The sequence below is a fragment of the Carcharodon carcharias genome, chromosome 13 (assembly GCF_017639515.1).
Source record: "Carcharodon carcharias isolate sCarCar2 chromosome 13, sCarCar2.pri, whole genome shotgun sequence".
NCBI lineage: Eukaryota > Metazoa > Chordata > Chondrichthyes > Lamniformes > Lamnidae > Carcharodon > Carcharodon carcharias.
Window position 1 is genome coordinate 58618141 of NC_054479.1, and position 14220 is coordinate 58632360.

General features: G+C 43.9%; 2 protein-coding genes across 2 annotated transcripts in view; one reads left to right on the plus strand and one right to left on the minus strand.

Annotated features, from left to right (window-relative positions):
* The window catches only part of gnaz (guanine nucleotide binding protein (G protein), alpha z polypeptide), a 315345-nt gene extending 309463 nt beyond the window's left edge, over positions 1 to 5882 (minus strand). The window contains exon 1 of the mRNA XM_041203453.1: positions 5677 to 5882. The gene's annotated coding sequence lies outside the window, so the exon portion shown is untranslated. The remainder of the gene's footprint in view (positions 1 to 5676) is intronic.
* Positions 1 to 14220, plus strand: part of rsph14 (radial spoke head 14 homolog) — an 876175-nt gene that overhangs the window by 416786 nt on the left and 445169 nt on the right. The gene's annotated exons all lie outside the window — the stretch shown is intronic.

Consider the following 14220-nt stretch of genomic DNA (forward strand, 5'->3'; position numbering starts at 1 on the left):
CACTCCAGACTCAACAGCAAAAATTCAGGCCTTGAACTCTGGCTTGCGATTGCTAGTTCGATTCCTAATCTTAGAAAATTGCCATTGAGAAAATTCTTAGAAACTTAAAGGTGATTCTACAAACAGCTTGGTCTCTTTTTTCCACTTTCCTTTTCACCAGAAGGCATTGATCCCTTGTTGCTGTATGGTACCACCCAATTGGCCATTATGGGCTGAATTTTACACTCCCATGGGAGCTGGATAGGAGGTAATAGAGGGCATAAAATTGGGCACCATGGTGGTGGCTTTGCCCATTGCCTGCCTGCCCTGCAGGTATTTCACCCACGGCAGGGCAGGCATCAGGTAGCGCACTCAAGGTGCACACACAGATTGGGCCAAATTTTGTATGGGGTAAGGGGTCCCCTCTCCCTGATGCAAAAGTTAGGGTTAGAGTTGGCCCGCAGCCATTTTATTGCCATCAATCCTTTTATTGGCTTCAGACGAACATTCAGAAAGGAAGTCTAACCTCCGGGAGCTGCTTCTCTTTTACCAGCAGTGCCATCAGAGCAGTTGCCACTACTGGAATTCCAATGACCAGCTGAGGCCCTTAAGTGGCCAGTTAGCACACTTGAAGGCCTCCTCTCTCTACCAATGGGATTTGCCTGTGGCAGGGACATCTCAAACCAAGTTGTGGCCGTGCCAGTGGGGAGTCGGGAGTGGGGGAGGTGATGGGGGGCAGTGCATCCTGTTCAGGTATTCTGTGCCGTCAGAGGTCTTGTCCCTAAGGCATTCTCCCCCACCTCTGTGTTTCCCCTCTCCCTGAGGCTCTGTCAATTTCAGCCCCCACCTCCCTCCCCGGCCCTTCAGTAAGTCCTTGGACTTACTCTTGTTTGGACTCCTGGCTCCTCCTCTTCAGGGGATTGCCTGGAATTCCAGTAGTGGCAACTGCTCTGGTGGTGCTGCTGGTAAAAGAAAGGCAGCTCTTGGAGGCTAGACTTCTTTTCCGAATGTTTGTCTGAAGCCATTGAAAGGATTGATGGCAATAAAATGCCTAACTCTAACCCTGACTTTTGCACCAGGGAGTGGGGACCCCATGCCTCCACACAAAATTTGGCCCAATCTGTGTGTGCACCTTGAGTCAGTGCAGGCAGGCTATTTAACTACAGAAGGAATTAAAAGGGTATCACAGCGAAACCCAACTCTTCATGAATATAATGCTACATCCTGGCCAGTATTCCCTTCTGTAACTCAGGATTTATTTTTATTCTTTGGGATATGGGTATCACTGGCAAGGCCAATATTTGTTGCCCATCCCTAAATGCCCTTGATCTGTCTGGCTTATCATTTCAGGGGGCAATTAAGAGTCAACCATATTGCTGTAGGTCTGGAGTCACATGTAAGTCAGACCAGGTAAGGATGGCAGCTTTCCTTCCCTAAAGGACATTAGTGAACCAGATGGGTTTTTACAACAATTGATGATGGTTTCATGGTCATCATCATTGAGACTAGCTTTCATTTCCAGATTTATTAATTTGTTGAATTTGAATTCCACCGGCTGCTGTGGTGGTGGGATTTGAACCCATGTGCCCAGAGTGTTAACCTGGACATCCGGATTACTAGTCCAGTGACATTACCACTACACAACACTGCCCTCCCCCTCAGGTTCAATGAGGCCATGGGAACAGAAGTAGGCCATTCATCCCATTCAGCCTGTTCTGCTATTCAGTTAGATCACAGCTGATCTGTATCTTAACTCGATCAACCAGCTTGAATCTGTAACCCTTAATACTCTAAACCTAAAATAAACTATCAATCTCAGTTTTAAATTTTTCAATTGACCTCAACAGTTTTTTGAGAGAGAGGGTTCCGGATTTCCACTACCCTGTGCTTCCTGACATTACCCCTGAAAGTTCTCATTTTAATTTTAAATTTCTTTCCCCCATCCTGGATTCTGTTACCAGAGGAAATGGCTTCTTTCTATCAACCCTATCAATTCTTTAAGCCATCTTAAGCACTTCAATTAGATCATTCTTAATCTTCTTTACTCCAGGGAATATAATCCTAGCCTGTGCAATTTTATAATTTAACCCTTTTAACTCTGGTCTAATTCTGGTGAATTTGCACTGCACCCTCTGCACGGTCAGTTTTATCACATCTGCCACTGCCCTGGCTGAGATTGGCTAACGCAGCACATCTTAGATCTGATAACTGGAACCTTCCTAGCTTTTGTACTCATTTACTACTGGGTAAACATGCTGGGCCATAGGAAAGGGTCTGGGAAGTCTTTATAATCTCTCATTTCAAAGTATGAAAATTGGCTTTGGAGGAGCTTGCAAGGTTAATGTGAATTCATGTGACACTTCATTAAGGAGATGATCTGACACCTGGTAGTAAAACCTAACTGTTATGCATATGTGGTGCTAGGAATCTTTTGGTATCTTACGACCAATTTGTAATTCAAAAACATTCCACAAAAACTTGGTTGACACTGGTTTTAGTATATTCTCTTGTGAGCAAAAAAAACCATTCAGTATCGTAAAATTGTACTTTGTATGTACTATTGTACTATTGGATTGGGTCAGTATCCTGGCATATAGGGAGGTCTTGTGGCACAGTGGTAGTGTTTCTGCCTCTGTACCAGAAGCTCTGAGTTTACTTCAGGACTTGATGGCCATTGAAGATGTGTTCATAATGTGGGCAGACAGGTTGATGGTCAGCCTGTAAGTCTTTCCAGTATGCCTGATGGCAGGTGGTAAGAGCAGGAGAGTTTCCTGGTCAGCCATGCTGCGGAAGGCAATGGCAACCCACTGCAGTACTTCACCAAGCATAATCATGGACCAATCCAATGGAAGTCCATGGTTGCCAATGCCCTTTTCATGCATGGTATTGGAAGGAAGAGGAGTATCCTGGCATTACATTTGTTTACCTGGATGGAGGGGGTAGATCAATAAGGAATCTTGCTAACCTTTATCCATTTTTCATGTTATTTATAGATTTCATCAGATTTTTTTCCTTAGTTCCTTAATGGGCATTGCTGACAAGGCCAACATTTGTTACCCATCCCTAATTGCCCTTGAACTGAGTGGCTTGCTAGACCATTTCAGAGGGCAGTGTAAGAGTCAACCACATTGCTGTGGGCCTGGAGTCACGTGTAGGCCAGACTGGGCAAGGATGACAGATTTCCTTCCCTAAAAGACATTAGTGAACCAAATGGGTTTTTACAACACTAAATGATAGTTGCCATAGTCACCATTACTGAGGCTAGCTTTATATTCCAGATTTATCAATTGAATTTAAATTCCTGCTTTGAGCTGTTGCGATGGAATTTGAACCCATGTGTCAATTGGATGAGATGGGTTGAATCCTTAATCTGATTAATTGTACATTGCCTTTGAAGAGAAAGGACTTTGTGATGTCAAGCAGCCTTACTTTGGGTTCTGATAGAAGGTCATCAACCTGAAATGTTAACTCTGTTTCTCTATCCACAGATGATGCCAGATTTACTGAGTGTTCACAGCACATTCCTGTTTTTATGTTTGTCTGTGTTTATCCCCTTCATGTTCTCATCCCTAATTCTTTGCAGAACCTCCTCAGCTCCAGATGACCACCTGAGTGGCCAATGGACAGCACTCTGCTGTCACTGACACACTGTTTGTCCGTCATGAGGAGTGGTTGTCATGTGAGGAGGCAAATTCACTTATTTAGCCACTCTACCAGGTTTACATCTTGGCATATTGTATGGTCCAACATATCAAAAATTTCCCAAACTCCTTTCAATGGTGGCAACAGGACCTCAACCAATTAAATAGGGAGGCAGCTTATTTATTACCAGATCATTTGGTTCTTTCCAATTTAATTTTTCATTGTGTTCTGAATCATTTCTCTCCCCTTTTAATCCTTCAGCCTTTGTATTATTCTATAACCGAGCGTGCTCACAAGCATTAACAAAATTAACAGCAGGGAGATGTGCAAACATGTATGTAGATTTGCCCTTGAAATTTCATTCCCAATTCCCTCCCCTTTCTTTGCAGAAAAGTCTAATCCCTTTAGCTGCCTTTCTCACATAGCTAAATAGGAACATTCCTGCTTTCACAGTATTAAAAAGTGCTTCTTTTATAAAATGGACACTAGAATTTTATTACAATGCAAATTGTTTATCAACGATACCCTTTTTTAAATTGACATTCTCCCCATTTGATCTACTCCCATGCTGAGCCTCCTGTTCATTCAGCTTTGAGAGTAAAGATGTCAGAACCACAGTTAATTTGTGACAGGCATTTCAAGGGCGGCTCCACAATAAAGCATAAGCAAACATGTTCCATGATTAAAATCATCACTTTCCACTGCTGTGTTGTCATGAAATAAACCCTGCACAGTAATAACAGTAAAGTTAATGAAATTAATCAACCACCTGGGTCCTGGATTAAAGTGTGAGATTCTCTTGGGACATGAAGTTGGGTCAACAGATATGCAAAATAGGAAATTAAACAGCTGCATTATTGGGACACCTAAATAGTGTAAACTATTGAGCCAGGTAGTTACTTGTTACATTACGTTCCTGTTCAGATTCCAATTCCAACAATCTGCTGGGTGGGTGACAGATGCACCTAAGATATGGCATGTCGTGGCAGCAGAAAATACTGTTCAGACAGCATGAAGAGATGTTAGTAAAACCTGTCCCACCCTCTAAAGCCTGCCTGTTGGCAGTTACTGTGTCCATGCAGTGGTGACATGCTGTCTTGCCCTTCGAATTGCAGGTGCAATTCTTGCAGGCAGAGATGTTGAAAGTAGATGAATGTAAAGGGGGAAGTTTGATTTTAGTTGGTTACCATTTGATCCAACCTTCAGGTAGTATGTTTCAAGAGCATCTGTGACTGGAACCACAGTCTGGATCCCAGTATCAGTAGGAAGTCTGAACACAGAAAGGTCCAGCTTGATCTGTCTCTGTGTGAGCTGCATTCAGAATGTACCTATTGAAATCCTGGCATAGAATATTACAAGAGAACAGGCAAAAAAAATGCTCAATTTAGATACCTTGCAAATGACATCATTGCAATAAATGAAACAGGAGCTGACTACTGGATGCTCACAGGCAGTACAAATAGCATACATTTCCCTGAGGTCTTTTATTCCTTAGGTCTGTCATGAAATGGCATCGGGAACAAATGCTGCCCCATCCTCTTTAAAAGGAAGCCGACATACTCTGTAGGTTAGAAACACTAGCAACAGTATTCAGTAAGCTGTAAAAAAAAACCTCAAATGTTATTTTTTTCCCTTTATTCAATGACATTTTTTCCCCCACAGAGACCTCATGAGACTGGATCTTATGTTTTTTTAGATTAGTAAATGGAACGATTGCTTATGAAAAGCATTGCACAATTATAGCTGAACAGTCTCAGAATTATTGGAATGATTTTGAATCATTCATAAGTGCCTTGCACTGCAGTCCAGAGGCCCTTGAATAGCATTGATACCCAGATCAATTTCCCCATCCTCATCCTTATTCCCAATCCATACACCACTTTTTCTTCCACTCTATTGCAAATTATTTATGGGGGAATGATGGCAGCAAGCCAAATTTCATAGACCAGTACATGGACCAAAAAGAAAGCCTTTATTTGAAAGGACAGCAAACCCACAAGAGAGCACAGCAAGAGGGTGAGTGTATTGAGCAAAAGACAGGAGAGCTCCACTTACCCCTGTGTGCTTCAGCAGTCAGCTTCTTGTCTTGTCGGGCTGTTTTGTGTACACACACTGTTAGAGTGCCTCTCTGTCCTTCACAGCAGCATCAATGCCTGCCGGGGGAGGAAGCCAGGATCACTGCAGTACTGTGAGTTGAAGACAGACCCCAGCAGTCAGCAGCTAGCAGCACTCTTCCTTTCCCCTGCTTCTCCCTGCTTCCTCAGAATGTGTATGGGTGTGATTTGATTAGAGTGCAGTGATCAAGCTGTCGTGTGTGTGTGTGTATGTGTGGAGGGGGGGTACGTTGGTTGGGTGGGGGGGGGTGGTGGGGGTGGGGGGGGGAGGCGGGTAGGTCCACGCCAGCACCAGCCACAGAGCCGATATTCCTTTTGACAGGAAGGCTTGAGCAGCTCTTAGCAAGACCCACTCACATCAGCTACAGTAGCACAGCTGATCTGTTTGAGGTGCGCGCTAACAGAAAATCAGAATGGCCCCCGATTGGCTGCCAGGGGAGGATACTGTCTGGACTGCCATTACTGCTGGCAAATCATTTGCTTGCTGACTACTGCCTGCTCCATAGCTGTTCAGGGAAAATGAGATGGGGGGGGATTTGGAAATAAAGCCTACGATCGATTATTATTTGTATCCTTCATTAACCAGAAGCCTTTTATTTAATATGTGGATTTTTTTGTAATTGAAAGTAACAATGAATAAAAAAGTCAGCATTGAACTCACCTTATACTAGTATCTTGGCTTTTCACATGGATGGTGCAGTGTGTGCTAGCATCCTCACACACTGCGAGCAGAACTGGCATTCCAGTAATGCAGGGAAGCACAAAGCTGTGTCTGTTAGAAGCACATTGCCAGCATGAGGGATATTTTTCCCAATTATTCTACTGTTTGGCCTTGTTCCATGCAGTTTATTCATAATAAAATGCTCCAGTAATGTTTTATATTGCTGAAATGTATTTGCGTGATTCTTGGCTAATGCACTAAACGGCTGAATTGCTAAGTTGATGAGAAAATGTTCTCCTCAGTAGTACCCCTTTTATAAATCAAACTGTGACTCAAAATTGCCATTGAAGCAATTTTTTTTTGTCTCTGTTTTCCTGACAGCACTGATACACGCTGTAGTACAGTCAGAACCTCCATGTGAGGATTAACCAGGCTGTGCAAATTGATTCAGCTTTTGCACACCCTCAGGCTCAGTTTATTTCCATTGCCTTGTCATTATCCTTGTGTACATTATCAGTAATATTGTCCTTGCACTCGCAGGGTGTGGGTCTCTCCCACTCTCCCCGCAGGACATCAGTGGGAGCTGCATGGAACCATAGAAAACATCAGCTCCTTGCATTTACATAGTGCCTTTAACATAGTAATATGTCCCAAGGCACTTCAGAGGAGCATTATCAAACGATATTTGACACTGAGCCCATATAATTAGGGCAGATGCCTGTTTGCAGCAGTTTTTGCTGTTACTCCAGAGATTTCACCAGCTTCCTACTGAAGCTTCAGTGGGAAATCAAGAGAAGGAAACAAGAAAAATGAATTGGAGGATTGCAAAGATCTCAAAGTGTTGTACAGCCAGGGGCTTTATAGATCTAGGGAGGGGCGAAGCCATGGAAGGAAAACAAAAATGAGAATTTTAAAATTGAGGCATTGCCGGACTTGGAGCCAATGTTGGCTGATTGGTGAAAGGGACTTGGTGCAAGTTAGGGCAACAGAGATTTGGACTAACTCAAATTTATAGGGGTGGAAGATGGGGCAGTGGCCAGAAAAGCATTGGAATAGCCAAATCTGAAGTAAACAAAGGCATGAATGAGGATTTCAGCAGCAATTGAGCTGAGACAGGGCAATGTCGAGTGATGATAGAAATGGAACTAGGCAGTCTTTGATGATAGTATGGATATGTGGTCGAAAGCTCAGTTCCAGTCCATTGCAACACAAAGTGTACAGTCTGGTTAAGCCTCAGATAATTATCAGGAAGAGGGATGGCCCACCCGGCACGCCAAACTGGGAAGGGCACTAGCATGGGTGTACCATGTATACATCTCAAGCATCAGGAGTAGTTGGATTGTGATGTCCAACAGCTGTTCAAGCTGACTCGACAAAACTCGGACTGTGCAAATCCAGTGTACACTTGTGCTAATTGCTCTCAGCTGAGCATACATTTAGATGCATGAAGGATCTCTCAAAGGGCAGGCATGCATCTTTCAGCTGAGGTGCTTTTGACTTACTTATGCAAGGCAAAGTTTGTGAAAGACTTGTTTTCGGAGGTCCTTTGGTGACTAACTGCATCCATTCAGAGAGGACAGAGGACTTGGCCACCGGTAAATACAAAGTCTGCAAGGCTTTGGCGGCTGTTGTTGTAGTGCATCTGAGTCTGCAACATGACCAACAAATAGAGCAGAGGCTGTGGAGAGGGGAAGCTCTGCAAAGAGGGAGCAGGAAGAAGGCCCTCTACAGAAGGACCTAGACAACACATGTTTTCAGAGAGCGCATCTTTATACTTCCACCTCACCCAGGAACAATGCTTAAGGCAACTCTGATTCAACAAGGAGGTGGTCACAAAACTGTGCCACCTCTTGCAGCAGGTCCTGCAATTTCACAATAGGGCAAGGATGGCACTGCCTGGGGCCATTAAAGTCACAGTCACATTAATCTTTTAAATGACCTGGTTATTCTAGGCAGGAGTGAGGGACATAGCAAACGTCTCACAATACACCATCCATTGATGTATCCAGGAGGTGACAGGGGTCGTATATTCAAACGGAGGCGATTTTATTGTGTTCTCTCCGAGAAGGAGAAGCAGGATGAGTGAGAACAGGGATTTTCCCGGATAGCAGGATTCCTCCTGGTGTTGGGAACCATAGGCTGCATGCATGTGGCTCTGCTAGCATCTTATTTCAATAGGGAGAGATACAGGAACTGCTATCCATTAATAGGCAGCTGGCATTCAACCATGCACAAACTGTTATGCTAGCGACAATGCTTGCATCCTGATGCAATCTACTGTTTCTGCCATCTTTGGGCCTCCAAGAAGAACCAGAGGGTAGCTGGTTACCCCCTCTATACCTTTCTGATGACCCCCTCTCCACCACTTGTCCAAACGAGGACCAGAGGTAAATAATGAAAGCCATGCAGCCACTAAAAACATTGTGGAGAAAGCCATTGGTGCTCCTAAGCAATGATTCTGCTGGCTAGACCACTTTAGGGGAGCCCCACAATATTCACTGGAATGTATCTCCAAGTTCGTGGTGGTTTGCTGCATCCTCTACAACATAATCATTATAAGGACACAGCCATTGCCACCAGGAATCTGGAGGCTACCTCAGAAGGAGAAGGAGGTGGAGGAAGCAGATTGGACTCCTTCACTCCAGATGGGCTGCCCAAGAACACATGCTCCAACTCTCCTACTCTTTGGGGAGTATTCCATCACCATCATTTGCACACCATTCATTTGGGAGGGCTCATCAGTGTCCCCTTGGCCAAGATCCTGCAATATAAGCCACCGCTAATAATCTTTCCATGACACTTTTATCAAAAACACATCCACTTTTATAAACAATAATGATGTATTCAACTTGTGCAATCCCTTCATGTTCCTTTGTCTGTTCTCATCCTCCTATGCAGCTCTACCCCAGAGGCTACCGCATGGCTGCTGACCTTTAGTGGGTAAGATTGCAGATGGTCTTGCAGGACGGTCTCAAGCAGCTCTGGGCTTAAAAGGCCTGGCTTCAGATGGCACTATTTGGCATTGGAGGCAGCAGTCTGGGCAGGCTAGCTGGCTGACAAGCAGCAGCAAGAGCATTGGCAGAATGGTAGTAGTGGGAACATGAATGCTGTCATCCTGATCGTGCTCAACAGTGCCACAATTGCACCAATTGCAGTACTGACAGTCAGCAGCAGCTTCCTTTCAGTCAACAAAGCTCCCGTTTAAGGACAACAGATGGCCTTTAAAAGCTGGAGGCTGGCTGGATCATGTACTAGCCTCTCATGCTCTGCAGCCCCCTATGCAGCTAAGCCAATGGTGCAAGTTGCACTCGGCTGCACACAGAAAATAGGCAAATAAGATGGCAGCACAAAGTTTTTCTGCTGCTTGCCTCAACAGGGCTGAGCATGGATGGATCACAATTTGTGATCCCCATACCCGAAAATGATGTGCAGAGAAATATTTCACCCCAACTGTTTACAGGTGTTCACACCAAGACTGCACTGTTCTGTATGTGTCCTACTTTTTCTGTAAATAATTCTGATTAGTCAACTCAGAGGGAGGTTTGTGGTGCAGTGGTAGTGCCCCTACTTCTGGTCCAGAAGCTTCAGGTTCAAGTCTCACTTCAGGACATGATGGCCATGGAAGGTGCATTCATAACATGGCCAAACAGGTTGATCATCAGCCTGTAAATCCTTCCAATATGCCTGATGACAGGTGGTAAGAGCAGGAGACTTTCCTGGTCAGCCATACTGCAAAAGACAATGGCGAAACACTGCAGTACTTTACCAAGCATAATCATGGATCAATCCAATGAAAGTACATGGTTGTCAACGTCTTGTTAGGGCATGGTACATGAAGGAGCTGCTGGAGTCAACTCAATATTGATCTTGTACTCTGGTGAGTTGGCATCTCTGGTACCTAATCCTCTCTGCCCTAGTCCCTGAACATATGCCCAGTGATCCATCAAGTCAAGATCCCTCCTCTACTCAACCCGCTAATGTATTCCTGGTGCCAATCTCTGAACTGATGCTTGCAAGGGTGAAATTGGGTGACAGCCCATCTTCAGAAATACTGGGGCTTCTTCTTGAAGTGACACAGAGGCTTCCACATTTTCTGTACCTAAATGAAAGAGAGGGACAAGGGTTGGCTTGCGGTGTGGAGGGAGAGAAAAGAGACAGGTAGAAGCACCTGTAGATTGTCGAGCAGGGTGAGATACAAGAAGAGGAAAAGGCATGACGAAACCTGTCCAATGTCTCCTCCAACGCTACCAGTTGCTACAGTCATGACTGTTCCCCTTCCTTTGATGGCCAGCACATTTTCCTGGAGAGATGAATGTGTGTTCAGGCCATCTCTGCCTGCTTAGTGACATTCTTTCCCTGCAAGAAATAAAAAAAAAATGTTTGCGTCTTCTTTGTGAGGTGTTTGGAGATTGTGTTTGTCATGGTCTAACAATTAGTTGGTTAAACCCAGGTTGTTCCTGTAAAGGAATAGAAGCATGATTAGAAGTAGAAATGAGAGGAATTTTGGAGCATTGTCTGCTTTCTCCATCCCTCAAAGCTTCCTCTCAGATGATGAACTGAACAGGAATTTGCCACTGAAGGAGTCAGTATTCTGTCACTGCGATAGTCTATCAGCACAGTGAAATGCAATGTGAAATCAACACAAAACACAAAATGTTATTATGTATTCCATGATCATTTACAGAAGTCAAAAGAGTAGAAATAGAAATAGAAAATGCTGGAAATACTGAACAGGTCAGGCAGTAAAACAGAGTTAATATTTCAGGTTGATGATGACCCTTCATCATGGGTGTGATGAAGGGTCACTGATCTGAAACATTAATTCTGTTTTACTTCAGAGATCCTGCCTGACCTGCTGAGTATTTCCAGCATTTTCTGTTTTTATTTCAGATTTCTAGCATCTGCAGTATTTTAGTTTTGTTCAGTAGAGTAGAAATTCGTCCTGGTCAAAATTGTAAAATGAGCAGTATCACATCAGCTTCCTGCTATACACCAATCTTTAATTGACTTTGTTGGATCTGAATGTCAGGTGGGGAGAGTACAGGCAGCCTATCAATGTGATACTGTTGAAAGCAAACCTCTATACTGTAGGGGTCCTTGAACAGGGATGGTTAAAGGGAGGTGATCAAAATCATGAAGGATTCCTGGTGGCAATGCCTGAGATAGTGCTTGAAAAGATGAAATCAAGTGACAGTCCATCTTCAGGATTGCTGGGGTTTCTTCTTGAAGTGACACAGGGTCTTCCATATTTTTGCCCCTAACATCATGAAGGATTTTGATGGAGTGATAAAAAGAAACTATTTCCAGTGGCAGAAGCGTCAGTAACCAAAGGACATAGTTTTAAGATGATTGGCAAAAAGAACCAGAGACTACATGAGGAAACATTTTTTTACACACCGAGTAGTTAGGATCTAGAATGCACTGCCTGAAAGGGTGGTGTAAGTAGATTAATTCGTAACTTTCAAAAGAGAATTGCATAAATACTTGAAGAACAAAAATTTGCAAGGCTGTGGGAAAGAATAGGAGAGTGGGACTAATTGAAAAGCTCCACCAAAGAGCCAGCACATGTACAATGGGCCAAATTGTCTCTTTCTGTGATGTATTGAAGAAACTGGGGCGTTATCCTTGGAGAAGAGAAGGTTGCGAGGGCATTTGATAGAAATGTTCAAAATCATGAGGGGTCTGGACAGGGTAGGTAGAGAGAAACTTAGCAGAAGAGTTGAGAATCAGATAACATTCACTCCCTCCACCACCAATGCACAATGACAGCAGTGTGTGCCATCGACAAAATGCACTGCAGCAACTCATCAAGGCTCCTTTGACAGCACCTTCCAAGCCTCTACCACCTAGAAGGACAAGGTCTGCAGATGCATGGGAACACCACCACCTTCAAGTTCTCCTTCAAACCACTCACCATTCTGACTTGGAACTATATCACTGTTCCTTCACTGTCACTGGGCCAAAATTCTGAAGCTCCCTCCCTAACAGCAGTATGTGTATACCTACGCCACATGGACTGCAGCGGTTCAAGAAGGCAGCTCACCAGCACCTTCCCAAGGGCGATTAGGGATGAATAACAAATACTGGCCTTGCCAGCGATGCTCACAACACACGAAAGAAGAAAAAGAAGGTGCATGGCAAAAGGTCCAAAGGCAACTTGAGGGAAGCTTTTTATGAAGTAAGCAAGTGTTTAGGATTTGAAATATACTGCCTGTGAGTGTGGCGGAGGCAGCTTAAATCATGACTTTCAAAATTGAATTGGACAAATATCTGAAGAGAAAAAATTTGCAGGGCTAAAGGAAAAGGGCAGGGGAGTGGGACCAGCTGAGCTGCTCTTGCAGAGAGCAGGCATGTACAGAATGGGATGATGGCCTTCCTCTGTGCTGTAATCATTCTATGGTTCTAAATATAATCCTGCGATACTTGAGTATTAGATATAAATTAGATCTTCACTCTTGCCCCCTTGCCGGGATGTATGATTCCAGGATTACTGGCTGCCTGCTGGTACTTCATTCAGATTGCCCTACTTGAAGTGTGAACCTAGGGAATGAGTGTTGGCAGGTTAATGATCCTTGGAGAGCATCACAGCCAAGCATTATTTCATGCATGAATTATTTTGAGTTTTGTTTTTGTCCAGATCAAGGGTAAGTCTCAAGTTTATTCCTGGTAAGTTTGGATAATAGTCTAATAAATAGTGGCATGGCAGGGCACCTCAGTCTTGTTGATGGCACATTTTGTGTTATGCGGGAGCTCCAGGATGCTTTTCGTGCCCTGGACAACCACATGTTCAGGATATGTCATCAGCTGGACGAGCTCGAACTCCTGGTCACAGAGCTTGAGCAACAGCTAGCGCCACTGCAGTTTCTTGGCGAGGCACTTTTCAGGAGGTAATCACCCCATAGTCGAAAGGAGCACATGAAGAGAGGGAATGGGTGACTGCTAGACAGAGAGGGAGAAAACAACAGGAGCCCTCTGAGTTTATCTTATTCTCTAATCATATTCTAATGGTTCCCCTCGAGAGAACAGTCAGAGCCAAGTCCATGGCACCACTGATGACTTGAGGTGGGGGTATGGGTGTTGTTGGGGAGAGGAAGGTCAGAAAAGCAATAATGGTAGGGAATTCAATAAGTGTATATGCAGCTGCAGACATGATTCCAAGTTGCCTTCTCTTTGTGTCAGGACCAAGGGTGTCTCTGAGCAGCTGTAGAACATTCTAAAGGGGGATAGATGAGAATCTATAGATTGTGGTTTGTATTGGTACCAATAACACAGGTAAAAAGAAAGATGAGGTCCTTCATTTTAGAAAGCTAGTAAAATAAATTAACAAGCAGGAGCTAAAGGTAGTAATCTCTGCATTATTCCTGATGTCACTCGGTAGTGAGTACAGAAATAGGAGTATAATGCAGATGAATGTGTGGCTGGAGACATGATGTAAGAGAAGGGCTTTAGGTTCCTGGGGCATTGGGACTGGATTTAGGGGAGGTGAGACATATACAAGTTATGTTAATTGCTTATTAATTGTATTTAATTGTATGCAGGTAGCAGGCATTTACTGGGCATTCACTTGCACCCCTATGGATACACACTGAAACTGTGGCTATTGGGTTAGGAAATGTAAGCTTGTAATGTGTAACTCTGCAATAACTGCTTATAATTGTATTCTGTCCTTCACCAACTAGCTTTCTGGAATGTTACATGGTGGCAGAGAGCTTAAAGGTGAAGGTTGGAAACTTAAGAAAACAATTGCAGACAAAAAAACTATAATCCCGATAGTTGTTGTGATAAAGGCAGAATGCAAGTGTAAAATTGGTAGGGTATGATTAT